Raw genomic sequence first — 17,032 nt, 5'->3', positions numbered from 1 at the left:
CATTAATATCACTAGATTGGAGGATTTGAGTCACAAGACAATGATTTCCAGTGGTTAGTTAAGCAGTTAATTATATGATTAATAAATTTGAGTGCAATAAAATTAGTAATTTAATTAATTATTATATTATGGTAACTTCTGGTATGTTTGTTTGCAAACTTATTTCATATATTTGAGAGATTAGTAATGACAATTTCTAGATTTGATCTGCGCAGAATCGTCGTATTATTTCAATTATTATTATTATTATTCTTATTATTATTATTACTATTGCATTACATTTTAGGTTGGTTTTCTAAACTTCAGATATGCATTTGGGATACACTGTGGAGACTTTCCTGTATTTTATTAATTGGTTTACAATGTAATTCAGTGATATCAAAACAATTTTATTAATTGGTTAATCGATACTTTATTTATTTTTTTATATTTATATAAAACAATTTTATCTATTATAATTATGTTGACTGATGGCAAGTAGTTCTTTTTGATGAATAACTTGAATTGGCTGTATAAAAATTTATCCACATCAATATTATTATTATTATTATTATTATTATTATTATTATTATTATTATTATTATCATCGCTAAATGTTCTCATGAGTATATTGTTATTCAATTGATCCACCTGGTTTATAAACAACATTATCCTAGTAAATATGTAGAGTTACACCGACATTATATAATTGGATGAACAAATATGGGAAACATCATTTAAAACAAAATTTTATGGAAAATTATAAATATTATTCTTTAGGGATTAATGAGGTAGTCATGTGTGTCATTATTGAGAATTCGTGTACAGTCTCAGAAGGTAATAATGTAACATTAACAAAATTTATTTTACATTTTATAAATTTATTCACTTTTCTCTTTTGATTTATCAATAAAATTTTATATACATATTTAAACTCAAATCAATCTGAGTCATAAATTATTGTAGTCAATAGTTTACCGAATGCACTATCCCTATGCATCCTGATTCGACGACAGGGACTGATCGCGCCTGAGAAGAGGACCTCACCACCTTCGGTAAGTATATTTTTTTTTAGGGCAGCCGAGGCAACATTGACATCAAATCTACACCGAAGGAGCTCTGCAAGGGTGCACTGTCATGCCAAGGATTTGATCAAAAAAGTGTCTTGTATAGGCTATCGCACCATTTCCGTTTATCTTTCCTTCCGTTACCGGTGAGAAAAATGTTAACCAACCGGGGAATTTCCTATTTTGAATTTCGGTGCATTGATAAAGTATTTCGCAACATTTATCTAGTGACGATATGACGCTTATCCATCGCAACACAGCACACACAAATATTAATCTCCTCAGACATATATGGCATTGTTAATATAAATACGCCATGCAGTCAAGTTATTATTATTATTATTATTATTATTATTATTATTATTATTATTATTATTATTATTATTATTATTATTATTATTATTATTATTATTATTATTATTATTATTATTATTATTATTATTATTAGACCTATTGTTATTAAAATAAGGACTATTGAAGAAGGCTGTGAAGAGCCATTTCCAGTTGGTTAACCGTGGCGATTACAGCGGGAAATTCGTTTTGGTTTGAGAGGTACAGTGCGAGGTTGCGTGTTGTGAAATTCAATAGTAATTTCCTGGACTTCCTTTTACCATTACAAATGTACCTTTTTCGTTTGAACTACTAAAGATATAAATCTGAAACGTAATAGATACGCAGGCTAAACACTGTCACACATTTTTCTGTAAGGGAATTATAAAACGTGGAATTTGATGGACATCGGAGTTTCATATATATATGTATTTGTTGTGAACTTCTCAAAATGATCAGTTAATTTATTTTTAAAATCGAAATAGGCATGAAATTAGAAACGTCTGCAGGAATTAAATCATCAAGGCCTTATAAATCACTAAAAGAAATTACAACGTCTAGGGCCACACTATTGTTGAGGAAAAGGTACATCAATATGACCAAAATTCAAATTCGAAAAACATTATTTTTTCTAAAACTTTTTATCTAAATTAACTGATTAATGTTTATAGCAAGGAACAATGTATTTTAAGTCAGTGTGCAATGTTTCTTGATTCTCACTCAAATAGTGTCCGAATTACAGAGAATTTAGAAAACCAATATATTTTCGTGCACGTCTTCCCTTAAGTCGACTTTCGTGGTTGACTGGTTTCGATTTCCGCCCGTCTGTAGATTTAACCTCTTAAATTATTCTGGGATTGGGTGACTCTGGGGCTACTTACGCCTCTGAAATTCACATATAAAGCACAATGCGTTCCTTCACTACAACATACTTCTGTACATGCAGTAGATCACACAACACGCGTCATTCACCTTCCAAGGATGATCTTCCAAAGAACAATTTCTACAAATCTATAATAGCGACAAGAAATTGTACTCCGTATTTGCATATTCTTTTTGAATTTAAGACAATATGAAGCCTGGACTCAAAGAACGTTACATATCAGTATTTGGAGAAGTTGATGTTTTCATGGAATAGGCCTACGTCCATATATCATCTAAGGAATATCTTGGCACCAGAAGGTAACTCTGTATTTAAATGAATGAGAGATAAATTTTTGTTTGAAAATTGGCTTCCCTGCAAGAACTTTGTACATCAACAAACATGGCCGATGTCAGTAATTTGAGTGTCACCCCGATCTATGTTAACACTGAATAGTCTAAGAGCGGGAGGAGTAAGATTAATCAACTGAACTGGAAGAAAAACGTACACAAACGGTTGAGGGACTACACATCAGGGCGTGTAGTGGAAGAAAAGCAACGTCCAGCGCAGGGGAAGGATGAACGTTCCTTGTCACTTATCCGGTTGTTTAAGGAATATATTCGCGTAACGTGCTTTTCATAGCAATATTTCAGATAACACATTTACTATTTAACAAACTAGTTTATTGCTGAAATATTTGTTTCCTTTTAGGACCGGGTGTTCTGAGGAAGCCAGAGGACAATCCATTTTATATGGATTTGCCAAGTAGAAGACGTAGAGAGTAAGTTTGCAGGTATTGTGGTAATTGTATATTTGAAGTTCATTATGTGTTATAGTTAAAACATAGGATGTAGACGTGTTGTGTAAACAAAGTACAAATTTATTTGAACTTACATTGTGTACAAATGACTTCTGATTTTGCAGGGCTTGATTGTTAAAATACCACGTAGCTTCATCATTGAAATAAAAGGACTATTTTTAGGCCATTTGTGTTACAGCAGAACTCATGTTCTTTTCTTGATAATGTATTATTTATAAAACAATGTATATTGTTCCCATGCATTTAAAACACAAAAGTACTACAGAACTCGTGATATGATGTACAATGTTCTAACTATGTTGTGATATACGACTTTCTTGCAGGGAGTTCGCTCACTGTAATCCTTCTATGATACCATTTAAATGCAAATATATTATTTAACTAAGAAGGAGAAATTGTAACTTTCATTTATAGCAAGAATGAAACCCAGACTACATTATATAAATAACTGCCTGTTTTTCTCCATTCCTGTAAATCTGCTAATGTGATATATAGCTTGTTTTTAGGCCACCCGACGTAAGGACGTACAGAATTCAGCGAAGATGAAAGATAGCAATGCATGAAAAAAGGGAGCGTGGCACCAAATGCGTATATGTTACGAATTTAAATTTTAAAGTGCGCTTAGGTACTGAAGTCATCCAAATCCTTTTGGGACTAGATTCCTAACATAATACTGTAAGCTAATAATTTCAGTAAAGAACATTTTTCAATAGTTTTGAAATATTTCGTGCATGTCTCCCCTTAATTAAGAATGAAATAAGCTAAAAGAGGGTTAATTAATTATTTTGAACAGATATCGTATCAAAATTGTTCAGCTCTTGCTGAAAGGTCAGCATTGCGGCCTTCCGATTACACGATTTCGGGTTCAATTCGCGGCCGGACTGATGATTTTAGCCACGTCTGATTAATTTTCCTGCCTCGGGTACTGGGCGTTTGTGTATGTCTAAATACATATCTCTTGATTTACAAAAACACACAAAAGTGAATAAATCTTTCCACGTACAGTAGGATAAGCATCATGAAGGTAAAAATCCACTAACAATCATCTATCTATATAAATAAAATCGTAATGACTGTGTATCTGTACATTGACTATTTAGGCGAAATTTTCATTCAGTTATCCGTTTCAGGTGTAATAATGACCATGTGCATATTTTTGAGCTTTGGTGTCTCTATGTCTGTCTGTTTGCCTGTTTATTTGTCTGAGTTCCTACAACTTGAAAACTACTGGATATATGTCTACCAAACTTCATGTTTAGAATCCACCTGTCCTTGGGTAGGTTACAGGGCTAATACTGTTTCTAAATCCCTGAACTGACTGGGGGGTTTATTCGAAACCGAAACTTTAATTTTGCACTTCCACAAAATATACACAACCAAACTTAATGGAAAGCGCCTGCCTTACTAAAACTCAATTTCTAAAACTTTTTTCATGTGCATCATTTTGATACGAGGATTAATAAGGGTGATATCATTAACGGACTGTTTTTCAGTCCAACTTTGAGCAGACTTAGCCTAAAAGCGGGTACGGGTAAAGCATATTTCTTATAACTGCAAAACTACTGGAAATATTTTAAGCAAACTTAATATTTACCATTCCCCTCTGATAAGGTAGCTTTCAAGATCCATAGCGTTTCAAATACTCGGAGTGGACTGAGGGTTTAAAGGAAACCGAAACAGTGATTTTACTCTCCCAAAAAAATATACCAGAACAACCTGGATGGGAATCAACCAACCTTGATGGAAATCCATTTCTAAAACTTTTCCTCATGTGCACTTCGTCGATATGATGATGAATAAGGGAGATATCATTAACGGACGGTTTTACAGGCTAATTCCAGTGGACATATATAAATATAAATAAAATCTTAACGACCGTGTGTCTGTACAGACTAATTTGGCAAAAATTTTCATTCAGTTATCCGTTTCAGGTGTAATAATGACCATCCACATGCAGTTTAGCTTTGGTGTCTGTTTGTGTGAATTCTTATATCTTGAAAACTACTGGATATATTTCTACCAAACTTCGTATTTAGAATCCACCTGTCCTTTGGTAGGGTTTAGGGCCAATATTGTTTTTAAATCCCTGAATTGACTGGGGGTTTGTATGTAACCGATACAGTGATTTTGTACTCTCATAAAATAAACACAACCAAACTTAATGGAAATCTACCTGCCTTAATGAAATCAGTTTCTAAACCTTTTTCTCATCTGAATCATTTCGATACGAGGATTAATAAGGGCGATATCATTAACGGAACGTTTTTCAGTCTAACTTCGAGAGGAATTTTTTTGGCGTTTTTGTCGATTTGTCTGTTCGTCCATTTGTTGGGTTCTTATAACTGGGAAACTATATATTTATACCAAACTTTATATCTTCCCTTGGGTAGGTATTAGGGTCAAATTTATTTCTAAATCCCGGATTGGTTTGGGGGGTTTACAGGATGTCGAAACAGTGATTTTACTCTCACTCAAAATATACATGACCGACCTTAATGGAAAACTACCAGCATTAATTGAAATCAATTTCGAATTAGTTTTTACTCACGTGCACCTTTTCGATAGGAGGATAACAGGAGACTTATCATTAATGGACTATTCTACCGGCTGCCATGTAATTTCAAGGTGGGTTGAATGGTTTTAACTAAAGAGCCATTTTACTCTTTTCGATAGTACAGATAATAAAGGGGGTTATCGTCAACGACTGGTTTGATTAGTCTTCAGCCACAGTGCGATGCCCGGTTTAAGATGAAACCGAGAAATAGAGAGAATTACGCACAACTTCCGACCAGGAACTGTACCGTTCAATAAACTCTGCGATCTACCCCATTCTGTCTCCACTTTGCTCATCTTTATCGTACTTTACGTTACTGCCACGTACTTTCGTAGAAGAATATCAGTTTAACATGGAGTATTAAATGTTTGAATACTACGCATAAATTAATTAAGGAATTGTGAAATCGCACACCAATTCCCGTGCGAAGAACGGGTACATATGGTAGTTAGAAATCATTTCAAGAAATGGAAAAAAAGATATCAAGAAATCATCAGAGTAATTTAAGAGGTTAAATCTACAGACAGGCGGAAATCTAAAGCACTCAGCCATGAAAGTGGACTTAATTAAGGAGGAAATAAGCCAAAAGAGAGTTACCACACTTACGAAGAAATTTCTATCCGTTGTTTTAGTTAAGTTAATCTGTGAAACACAAGACTTCCACTTAAAATGGGCCAATAGCTGAATTGTTTAGCATCACTCGAGTGAATTTTAAGTTAGGGTCTACAGAAGATAAGTAATTGCCATGGCGGATCTCACGAAGAAGTGTAATCCATTAGCAGCAGCTGTTGCAGTAGAATGCAAGTTATCTGCTTATGTCACGTCGTATGAGTCACCAGACTTCTTTGGTCAGGTGCAAGAACCCTAACTTCAAACTCATTTGCCTCTCTTAATAATTGTTTATGTTTCTCTGTTAGTCACTTCGGTATTTTTACCTCTTTTCACAGTCTCTCCTCCAGATTGATGAGTGCAAGAAAGTAATTTAACATTTCTTCTACTGTTCTAGCAACCTTGAACAATGACAATAATCATGATGCAGTTGTGGTATGGTACGTTAAAAACGATTTCGAATGTTTGTATTAAAACTGCTTGCTGTTGGTCTAAAAGAGTCCGGTAAATACCAAGATACCTTTCCCCGAAATCTGTCCCAAGTACTTAGATTCTCCTAATGTGTTTTAAATACATAATATAATCGCAAATGTGCAGTCCTAGTGGTTTCTGGCACATGGCGCTGTATATTGGTGTCCTTCCTTTGTTCCTAACTACTATGGTAACTACTGACGAGAAGTCATGTGAATGCAGGGTAAAAGGTGCGAGGGTTAAGCATAGCTACCGCTCATGCGCCTATCTCAAGTCTCAAAGCCTGACAGTAAACATCTGTTCAGTCCGTGGTGACTTTTGAGAATTGAAGTGCTGTCGTATGTTTTCAAAGTGGTAGTGCAGTTGTGCCTTAGTTACACATTTAATGTATGTACTGCACAATGAACTGTTTTAAGGAATATGCATTGATTCAGAGAGCTCGCATTGTCTCATGACTGATGTTTGTAGCTAAGAGTGTAGTACCTGTGTTACTCCCGCCGTACCTAAAAGCTGCCACGACTTCTCGTCAGATGCACATAGTACCCATTCGCCGCGCATTTATGAAGCAATTCCTTATCGATTAGTTTGCGGGTGTGTTGAATATTATATGTTGTGATCGTCGAAATGTCTGAATATTGTGTCAATATCAAATTCATAAGTTAGAAGTAACAGACATGAAAGTGGCAAGAATGATTGTTGGTACAAACAGGTGGGAACAATGGCAGGAGTGTACTCGGAATGAGGAGATAAAGGCTAATTTAGGAATGAACTCGATGGATGAAGCTGTACGCATAAACCGGCTTCGGTGGTGGGGTCATGTGAATGGAATGGAGGAGGATAGGTTACCTAGGAGAATAATGGACTCTGTTAGACTCGGTTTCTAACGATTTAAAGATAAGAGATATAGAACTAAATAAGGCCACAACACTAGTTGCAAATCGAGGATTGTGGCGACGTTTAGTAAATTCTCAGAGGCTTGCAGACTGAACGCTAAAAAGGCATAATAGTCTGTAATGAAAATGTATGTATGTATGTACGTATGTATGTATGTATGTATGTATGTATGTATCAATATTCGCTCCTGCTACAAACTAGAGGATCGTCGCCATAAGACCTATCTGTTTCGGTGCGACGTAAAGCAATTAGCAAAAAAAAAAAAAAAATGGAGAAATCGTTTACGGAGAAGTCTCAAACGATGAAGACATTGTTTATGGCGATTCGTCGAGACTGAAGAGTTGGGTCAAACGTGAAAGTATTGCTGACGAACTTTTTTCACATTAACGGTGTTGTGCACTATGAGTTCTTATCTGAGGGTCAAAATGGTATACTGCTGGTATTACCTCAAAGTCTTAAGAAGTTTGGAAGAAAATATCGAGAGAAAGAGAACAGTTTTGTGGAAAAATAACTTCTGGAGTCATTGCACACTTTCCCATGCATCGCTGTTGATTCTTGTTTTATTTACGAACGGAACTAGCCCTAGCAGGAATTTTTATATTCATAAAACAGAAATTCAACATGAAAGGAAGACGATTTCAGTCAAGGGCCGATGACCTAGATGATGGGCCCGTTTAAACTACAAGCAAGATTTCATTCAATTGAGGAAAACAATCTGAAATCGTAGGGAGAACTAGCTGCTTTCATGAATGGAATCATAGTTGGGAGCGTCGTGTTAAGAGAGAAGAGAAAGTGAATTCATAGCAGATAACTTGGCTGCGCGAAAGCTCTCTAAAGGCCTGTTTTCACATGTAGGACTGTGCTTCGGCTGTGCTTCGACCGTGCTACGGCGGTGTCGCCTACTCTGTCTTTTCACATGTAGGACTGTGCTGCGACTGTGCTGTGGGCATGTGGTCCTTGTTCATTGCATCTGTGCTCACAGGTTGGAGACATGGATCCGAACGAAGAAGACGTACCGTAGTTATTGCCTGCGCAGCGTACATTGTTTTACAACAAAAGAAGAATAAGTATAAAGGCATTCATGTTGTTGAACTAAACTTATCACTTGTTCGTCCATCTTTAAGGAAGACAACTGCGCCACACCTACTACTGCAAACTATCACACAATGTATCTCAACCAACGAACACAGTACTCAGATAGCGCATTGCGCACTCTATGTTATTCTGTGCTCGTTGGTCACTGGATCACGTACGACCGAGTGCTTCCGATTACCACCGAAATAAGACGGAAGTCCGGCTTGGCGACACTAGGGCGACCGTTTCTAATTTTCACATGTGGTACTGTGCTGAAACCAGGCGACGACTGTGTGGGTCGTATTCGCTCTGCTTGGCGATCCATGACAGCACGGTACCAACACGGTAGGGACACAGTCCTACATGTGAAAATACTCAACTGCTGTTCAATGCAAATGGAATGGTTTATACTGTTTGGCGATTGCGGACGACACAGCACGGTCGAAGCACAGTCGCAGCACAGTCCTACATGTGAAAACAGGCCTTAAGTGTTATTTACAAAGTTCGGTTACATTTTCCACAGCCTTTGTCTACTAGCGTATTATCTGTTCTTCGTACGGTTATCCTTTTGTCAATGATGCTCGTAAGTTCACCAGTCAAAATATTATATCGATCATGTGAGGCCCAGACATCTCAACCAAGTACTCGCTCATGCTCTAATCGGAGTCACAAGACGTTAATCTACCGTGAAATAGGCGGCGAAAAGTTACCGCACTACACAGGGAACGTCAGGGAAACAGACTGCTCGCAATCCATTGCTAATAATAATAATAATAATAATAATAATAATAATAATAATAATAATAATAACAATAATAATAATAATAATAATAATAATAATAATTGCTTTACGTCCCAATGACTACTTTTGCGGTCTTCGGAGACGCCGAGGTGCCGGAATTTAGTCCCACAGGAGTTATTTTACGTGCCAGTAAATCTACCGACACGAGGCTGTCGTATTTGAGCACCTTCAAATACCACCGGACTGAGCCAGGATCGAACCTGCCAAGTTGTGGTTAGAAGGCCAGCGCCTTAACCGTATGAGCCACTCAGCCCGGCAAAATCCATTGCTAGTCTCACCGGTAAGCTTTAGTTGTGCGGGCAGGCGTTCAATTTCATTACGGCCTGAGTTAATATTGAATATACCGAGCAAGTGGCTACGTGGTTTGAGTCACGTGGGGAGATTGTGGGTTCGCACTCAACTGTCGGCAACCCTGAAGATGGTTTTCCGTTTGCCTGCTTTCCCATGTTCACACCAAGCAAATGATTGGGTTTTACCCTAATTAAGACCACAGTCTCTTCCTTACCACTCCTATCCCTTTCCTACTCGATCGTCGCCACAAGACCTATCTGTGTCGGTGCAACGTAAAGGAAACTGTAATAATAATAATAATAATAATAATAATAATAATAATAATAATAATAATAATAATAATAATAATAATAATGAAAACTAATGTAGATCTTACCTTTCATCGAAGAAGCCGTATAAAATGATGTACATACAATTTCGGCCGCTACCATCTTTCTTTCTTTATTCCTTGTAATCGCCCATGTTTCAGTTCTAGCCTATATGAAACAGTAGGTCGTACCTCACTCTTGTACCTACAATGTACCTTTTAAATGGCGGATTACTTTCTCCTCACACACCACCCCACTCAGCTTTCTCCAGTTCAGCAAGCCACACTGTACTCTGTGCTGTATTTCTGTGTTCAGTCCTCCGTCCCAGGCACACGAAGTAGATAAGAGTAGGTAACGACTAATTCTGTATTTTTATGTAGCTGTCCTATACATTCATTATTCTGTCTTCACTCTGTTTATTCTCATTTCTCACTCTTCTACCCCTCCTCTTCTCTGCTCCGATTTCTCCTCAATCTTGTCCTTGGATACTGGAGACAGAACAATGTGCTCTGATCTCCACATCCTTCACTAGCATATTCCTTACCAAATCGAACGACTCAGGGCTGAAAAATGATCTATGGTGTAGTCCTACTTCCTTGACAGATAATAATAGAATAAGTGAGGAGATACATAGTAGAATAATAGCTGGAAACAGGGCCTAATATACAAATCTTACATTATTTAAATCTCGTCTATTGTCTAAACCTACAAAATTCAAAATATGTAAGACCCTTATTAGACATGTAGTGACATATGTCTTAGAACCCTGGGACCTTTTAGATGATGATGCAAATAAAGTAATAATATTTGAAAGAAAGATTATTGAAAGAATATATAGCCCAATTCAATACCATAATGGTTTGAGGATAAGGACGAATGATGAAATACAGAGCATATTAGACCGGGAGGATATAATTAGATTTATTAAGGCACAGAAACGGCGATGGCTTGGCCATGTGGAGTGAATAGAGGAATATCGAATGCCAAGAAAAGTAGTTAAATCCCGAATAGACGGTGTCAAGGAAGGCCCCGTAATAGATGGAGCGATGTTGAAGCCGACCTGAGGGCAATGAACATCCGTCCATGGATACCAGCCACTCAGGATTGAAGTAGATGGCGGACTACCGTAGAAGAGGCCAAGGCTCACACAGGGCAGTAGCGCCGGATAAGAAAGTAGTCCTACTTCTACGGAGAGCGCATCCATTTGTACCTACTCTGCTCTTCCCTCGGATCCCTGTTCCCTCGTAGAGTTCCTTCACTAATCTTATGTACAAGGATAAAATTCACACTTTGAAGAAAATAAAGTACAGTGCATTTCTGTGATTATCTACTAAGTTAACAGCCGATTTCGATTTCTGCTGGGTGATGAGTTAATGTCTGGTTGATTAAGAGAAGGCTGATATTACTCGGAAAAAGAAATATATCACGATGAAATGAGGATGCAAAATGGGCTACAATGTAAAGAACAATGAGATCGTAAATCTTTTAACAGAATTCGGGAATGGTCTCCTAGTTCACTCGTAAACCGTTTCAAGAAATTTACTTTAAAGAATAACTGAAGAGAACTTTTCTTCTGCTCGGCTTCTTGGCTGAATGGTTAGCGTACCGTCTTCCGGGTTAGAGAGTCCTAGGATCGATTCCTGGTCAATTTGGGGACTTTAACCGTGTCTGGTTAATTCTTCTTGCTGGAAACCGGATGTTAATAGCGTCTTAATGCGCATCCCTTCATATCCAAACAGTGCATCACCCTAACAAACACCACAGAAAGACGTCGTAATAAATATATCTCTCCACACAGGGATGGTGTCAGAAAGGTGATCCGGTAAAACTGAAGTGCTTACCACAAGTAACGGTAAAAGGACCGTTTATTATTATTATTATTATTATTATTATTATTATTATTATTATTATTATTATTATTATTATTATTATTATTATTATTATCATTATTATTCCGCGGATTTAGTGGACCTGAGAGGTGTAAGAAGGTGCTGGTGTGAATGGGCAGACAGGGAAAATACGAGAGCATAATTTCACTAAATTTGGAAATTTATATATTTCCTTTCTTTTTTTTTCCGAGTTCTTAAAATTTGATAGATAATCTAAATAAGCAACAACAAATAACAGTTAAAGAGTTCGTCAGCTGGGATAACAAGGGTAAACTATAAGTCAAAAAATCAGGTACAATAGAGAAGATTCTCGACACAATAGTTCACAAAGGAGTGATCATTGTAGCACTAAAGGCGAGGCCCCGATTTACAAATGGGCGGACTGGACATTTGCCCAGGGCGCTAGTTTTTGAGGGGCGGCGGCCGGCGGATCGAGTAATTATGGCCTGGGTGAATTACGTCTTAAATTAATTAGTGAATATTCAAGATAAACTTAAATATTATAACTAAGTGGTCCGCCTATTTAGTACAGTATATAATTTATTATATTTAGTACATGTTTCGTCCCCTAAGGGACATCATCAGGTAATAATAAATTAACATTAATATATCAGAAATACAAAATAGATATTATTAAAATTGGAAAAACACATTAAAATATTGATGTATGTTTACGACATTTAAAATAAGATCTTCGAAATTTTGAAATTTTTTTGAAATTTTGAATCTTCGGAATTTAATATATGTTTTTCAATTTTATGAAGAAAAATGAATAACTGCAAACATTAAGAAAGGAATTATTTAACTCGCGCGGATGCTGGGTGGGCAGTTGTAATTGGTGGCTTGGTAACCCTGTTAGTCTAGACAGCCCTGTCTGGTATTGGCTCGTGACGGTTCGTATACGTATTGTTGTTTACATCCGCTCACCATAAACCAAATAACCTCACCTAGCCATCTCATTGTCTCGTGTAATTCTTACATATTTTTCAGTATTTAACCAAGAGTAAAAAGTTAAGTGGTGCTGAATACCAAAAAACGCGCTGCTAAAGAGCAGAGTGACGAACTTGAATTACTTAAGAAAGTGCCTAAAATGGAAAAGTTCCTTAATTTAACTCGTTCAACTCCAACCTCGGAATCGGAATGCCAAGATGACTTAAGAAAACCTTCGACTCCATCATCGGCCCCATTTAACTTTACACAAGAAGATTTACAAGGTTCCGCCTCTGTGGTGTAGTGGTTAGTGTGATTAGCTGCCACCCCCGGTGGCCCGGGTTCGATTCCCGGCTCTGCCACGAAATTTGAAAAGTGCTACGAGGGCTGGAACGGGGTCCACTCAGCCTCGGGAGGTCAATTGAGTAGAGGTGGGTTCCATTCCCACCTCTGCCATCCTGGAAGTGGTTTTCCGTGGTTTCCCACTTCTCCTCCAGGCAAATGCCGGGATGGTACCTAACTTAAGGCCACGGCCGCTTTCTTCCCACTTCCTTGTCTATCCCTTCCAATCTTCCCAACACCCGCAAGGCCCCTGTTCAGCATAGGAGGTGAGGCCGCCTGGGCGAGGTACTGGTCATCCTCTCCAGTTGTATCCTCCGATCCAGGGTCTGAAGCTCCAGGACACTGCCCTTGAGGCGGTAGGGGTGGGATCACTCGCAGAGTCCGAGCGAAAACCAACCCTGGAAGGTAAGCAGATTAAGAAAGAAAGAAAGAAAGATTTACGAGGCCTAGATATACAGTCTGAACAGCCCTGTGTTAGTATTAAATTGAACGATCAGCCTGAAGCTGTCCAGCAGCCGTTTGGAACTATTTCACAATCACAACCTGAGGTAACCTTACCTAATTCATCTTCTATAGATGATCCTGCTACTTGGAATGTCAGGTTGAATACAGTTGTTGTGAATATTATTAAACATTGTCCAAAACAAAAACGTAATGGTGGATTTTTCGTAATCTCTGCGAACTTACAATGATGGTAAAAGAGCATTGTCTCAAAACATGTTTAAAAGAACTCTTCCTAATGGAGACGTCGTTTTAAGAGATTGGTTATTGTATTCACAGTCAACTTGGAAAGTATTCTGTATGGAATTTTTTCAAATCATTTTATGTAAATTAACTGATTAATGTTTATAGCTAAGAACAATGTAGTTTAAATCAGTGTGCGAAGTTTCATGATTCTAACTCAAGTAGTGTTAGTTACACTGACTGACAGACAGAGCAAATGCAACACCAAGAAGGAGTGGTCAGAACTTTATGCCAATTTCAGGGTAGACTGACGTCACTGAGGTATGCTCATGATGTGAAATGCGCCGCTGTGCTGCACACGTAGCGAACGATAAATGGGACACGGCGTTGGCGAATGGCCCACTTCGTACCGTGATTTCTCAGCCGACAGTCATTGTAGAACGTGTTGTCGTGTGCCACAGGACACGTGTATAGCTAAGAATGCCAGGCCGCCGTCAACGGAGGCATTTCCAGCAGACAGACGACTTTACGAGGGGTATGGTGATCGGGCTGAGAAGGGCAGGTTGGTCGCTTCGTCAAATCGCAGCCGATACCCGTAGGGATGTGTCCACGGTACAGCGCCTGTGGCGAAGATGGTTGGCGCAGGGACATGTGGCACGTGCGAGGGGTCCAGGCGCAGCCCGAGTGACGTCAGCACGCGAGGATCGGCGCATCCGCCGCCAAGCGGTGGCAGCCCCGCACGCCACGTCAACCGCCATTCTTCAGCATGTGCAAGACACCCTGGCTGTTCCAATATCGACCAGAACAATTTCCCGTCGATTGGTTGAAGGAGGCCTGCACTCCCGGCGTCCGCTCAGAAGACTACCATTGACTCCACAGCATAGACGTGCACGCCTGGCATGGTGCCGGGCTAGAGCGACTTGGATGAGGGAATGGCGGAACGTCGTGTTCTCCGATGAGTCACGCTTCTGTTCTGTCAGTGATAGTCACCGCAGACGAGTGTGGCGTCGGCGTGGAGAAAGGTCAAATCCGGCAGTAACTGTGGAGCGCCCTACCGCTAGACAACGCGGCATCATGGTTTGGGGCACTATTGCGTATGATTCCACGTCACCTCTAGTGCGTATTCAAGGCACGTTAAATGCCCACAGCTACGTGCAGCATGTGCTGCGGCCGGTGGCACTCCCGTACCTTCAGGGTCTGCCCAATGCTCTGTTTCAGCAGGATAATGCCCGCCCACACGCTGCTCGCATCTCCCAACAGGCTCTACGAGGTGTACAGATGCTTCCGTGGCCAGCGTACTCTCCGGATCTCTCACCAATCGAACACGTGTGGGATCTCATTGGACGCCGTTTGCAAACTTTGCCCCAGCCTCGTACGGACGACCAACTGTGGCAAATGGTTGACAGAGAATGGAGAACCATCCCTCAGGACACCATCCGCACTCTTATTGACTCTGTACCTCGACGTGTTTCTGCGTGCATCGCCGCTCGCGGTGGTCCTACATCCTACTGAGTCGATGCCGTGCGCATTGTGTAACCTGCATATCGGTTTGAAATAAACATCAATTATTCTTCCGTGCCGACTCTGTTTTTTCCCCAACTTTCATCCCTTTCGAACCACTCCTCCTTGGTGTTGCATTGTCACTGTCAGTCAGTGTATATAATGTTTCCTTTGATATTGTTTTAAAACTCATAATCTTTTAACTGTAATCTTTAATATGTAAACAATTATTTTTTAGAGTAACAGAAAAGCGAGCGGGTAGGGGGTGGGGCGGCTAAAGATTGTTTGCCCAGGGCGCTATCTACTTGAAATCGGGGCGCTAAAGGCACATTATTTCAAAGAGCATTTAAGCTCCACTCACTTACATCGTAGTGTAGTTTTTGCTTCAAATGTTAATACAATCCAGCCTCTTAAAGGCACCAGCTGTTACACAAATTCACACTAGAAAATTTCAAAACTGTATTTACTGTCATTTTTGCTCAACAGTCTGTTACACACTCGTCTATAAAGAATGACAATTTAATAGGGGTGATGAGTGCCCATTCTAAATGGCCTAGAAGTACAAAAGAAAAGGTTTAAGAAATCGGCCGTCAACAAAATGCTAGGAGGTGAAACACTTGCACTCCTTTTGAAATACACTTAAAATCCTACGTGGGTTTATGGCCCGAAGTTGCAGAGGCTAACCCTATACTACAGAGGGGTGACTCGATTCGAAATATTGAGTACCAAAATAGTTTTGAAGAATTTAGAGTTATAGAAAATTATATTCACCCCCATACCAAGTTGAATGGGAATTAATCGAGGATGAAAACTTTATTCCTTAAGTTACATATTTCCCAGAAGAGATTTGAACAAAGTCTTCGGACATGTCTGAAAATTTACATTTAAAAGGTGATATTAAACTTGAGAGTTTTACATTAAGAAATAACTTTGAAACCTTCCACTCAAGTTCATTGTTCGGATCTATCACATATCTGCCATTAGCTTGAGTTGTTGGACCTTCCGACGACGGCAAGGCTGCACCTGCATCCTACTATGCAATACACACACTTAGATCGGAGAGATGAAGATGACAACTGTCCGTCCTCGCGCCAGAGGGGCACATAGGCCGATAGCAGAAACATCTAAAGATTAAAGATCCAAGTATCTTCAGATACATAGTTCAGGGTTCACTGCACATATGGCCCTCTGGAAGGCACGCGGTTCAACCGGACGGAAAAGGTATACCTCCGGTACAATAATAATAATAATAATAATAATAATAATAATAATAATAATAATAATAATAATAATAATAATAATAATAATAATAATATATTATATTATATTATATTATATTATATTATATTATATTATATATTAATAATAATATAATAATATATTATATTATTATTATTATTATTATTATTATTATTTCACGTATTTATTGTGACTGTCGCGTCCGATTCCTTGCCTGAATGGTCAGCATTGAGACCTTCGGTCTAGAGTGCCTCGAGTTCTTTTCCGGGCTGAGTCGGGGATTATAATCGCGTCTGATTAATTATTCTGGCTAGGGGACTAGCTATCCTCTTCATATTCAGACAACACACCAGACTTCCAACCAACATAGAAACAAGTATTAGTTAT

The sequence above is a fragment of the Anabrus simplex genome, chromosome 3 (genome assembly GCF_040414725.1).
Source record: "Anabrus simplex isolate iqAnaSimp1 chromosome 3, ASM4041472v1, whole genome shotgun sequence".
NCBI classification, from domain to species: domain Eukaryota; kingdom Metazoa; phylum Arthropoda; class Insecta; order Orthoptera; family Tettigoniidae; genus Anabrus; species Anabrus simplex.
The sequence above is the reverse complement of the archived record's forward strand: the minus strand, read 5'-3'. Positions refer to the sequence as shown.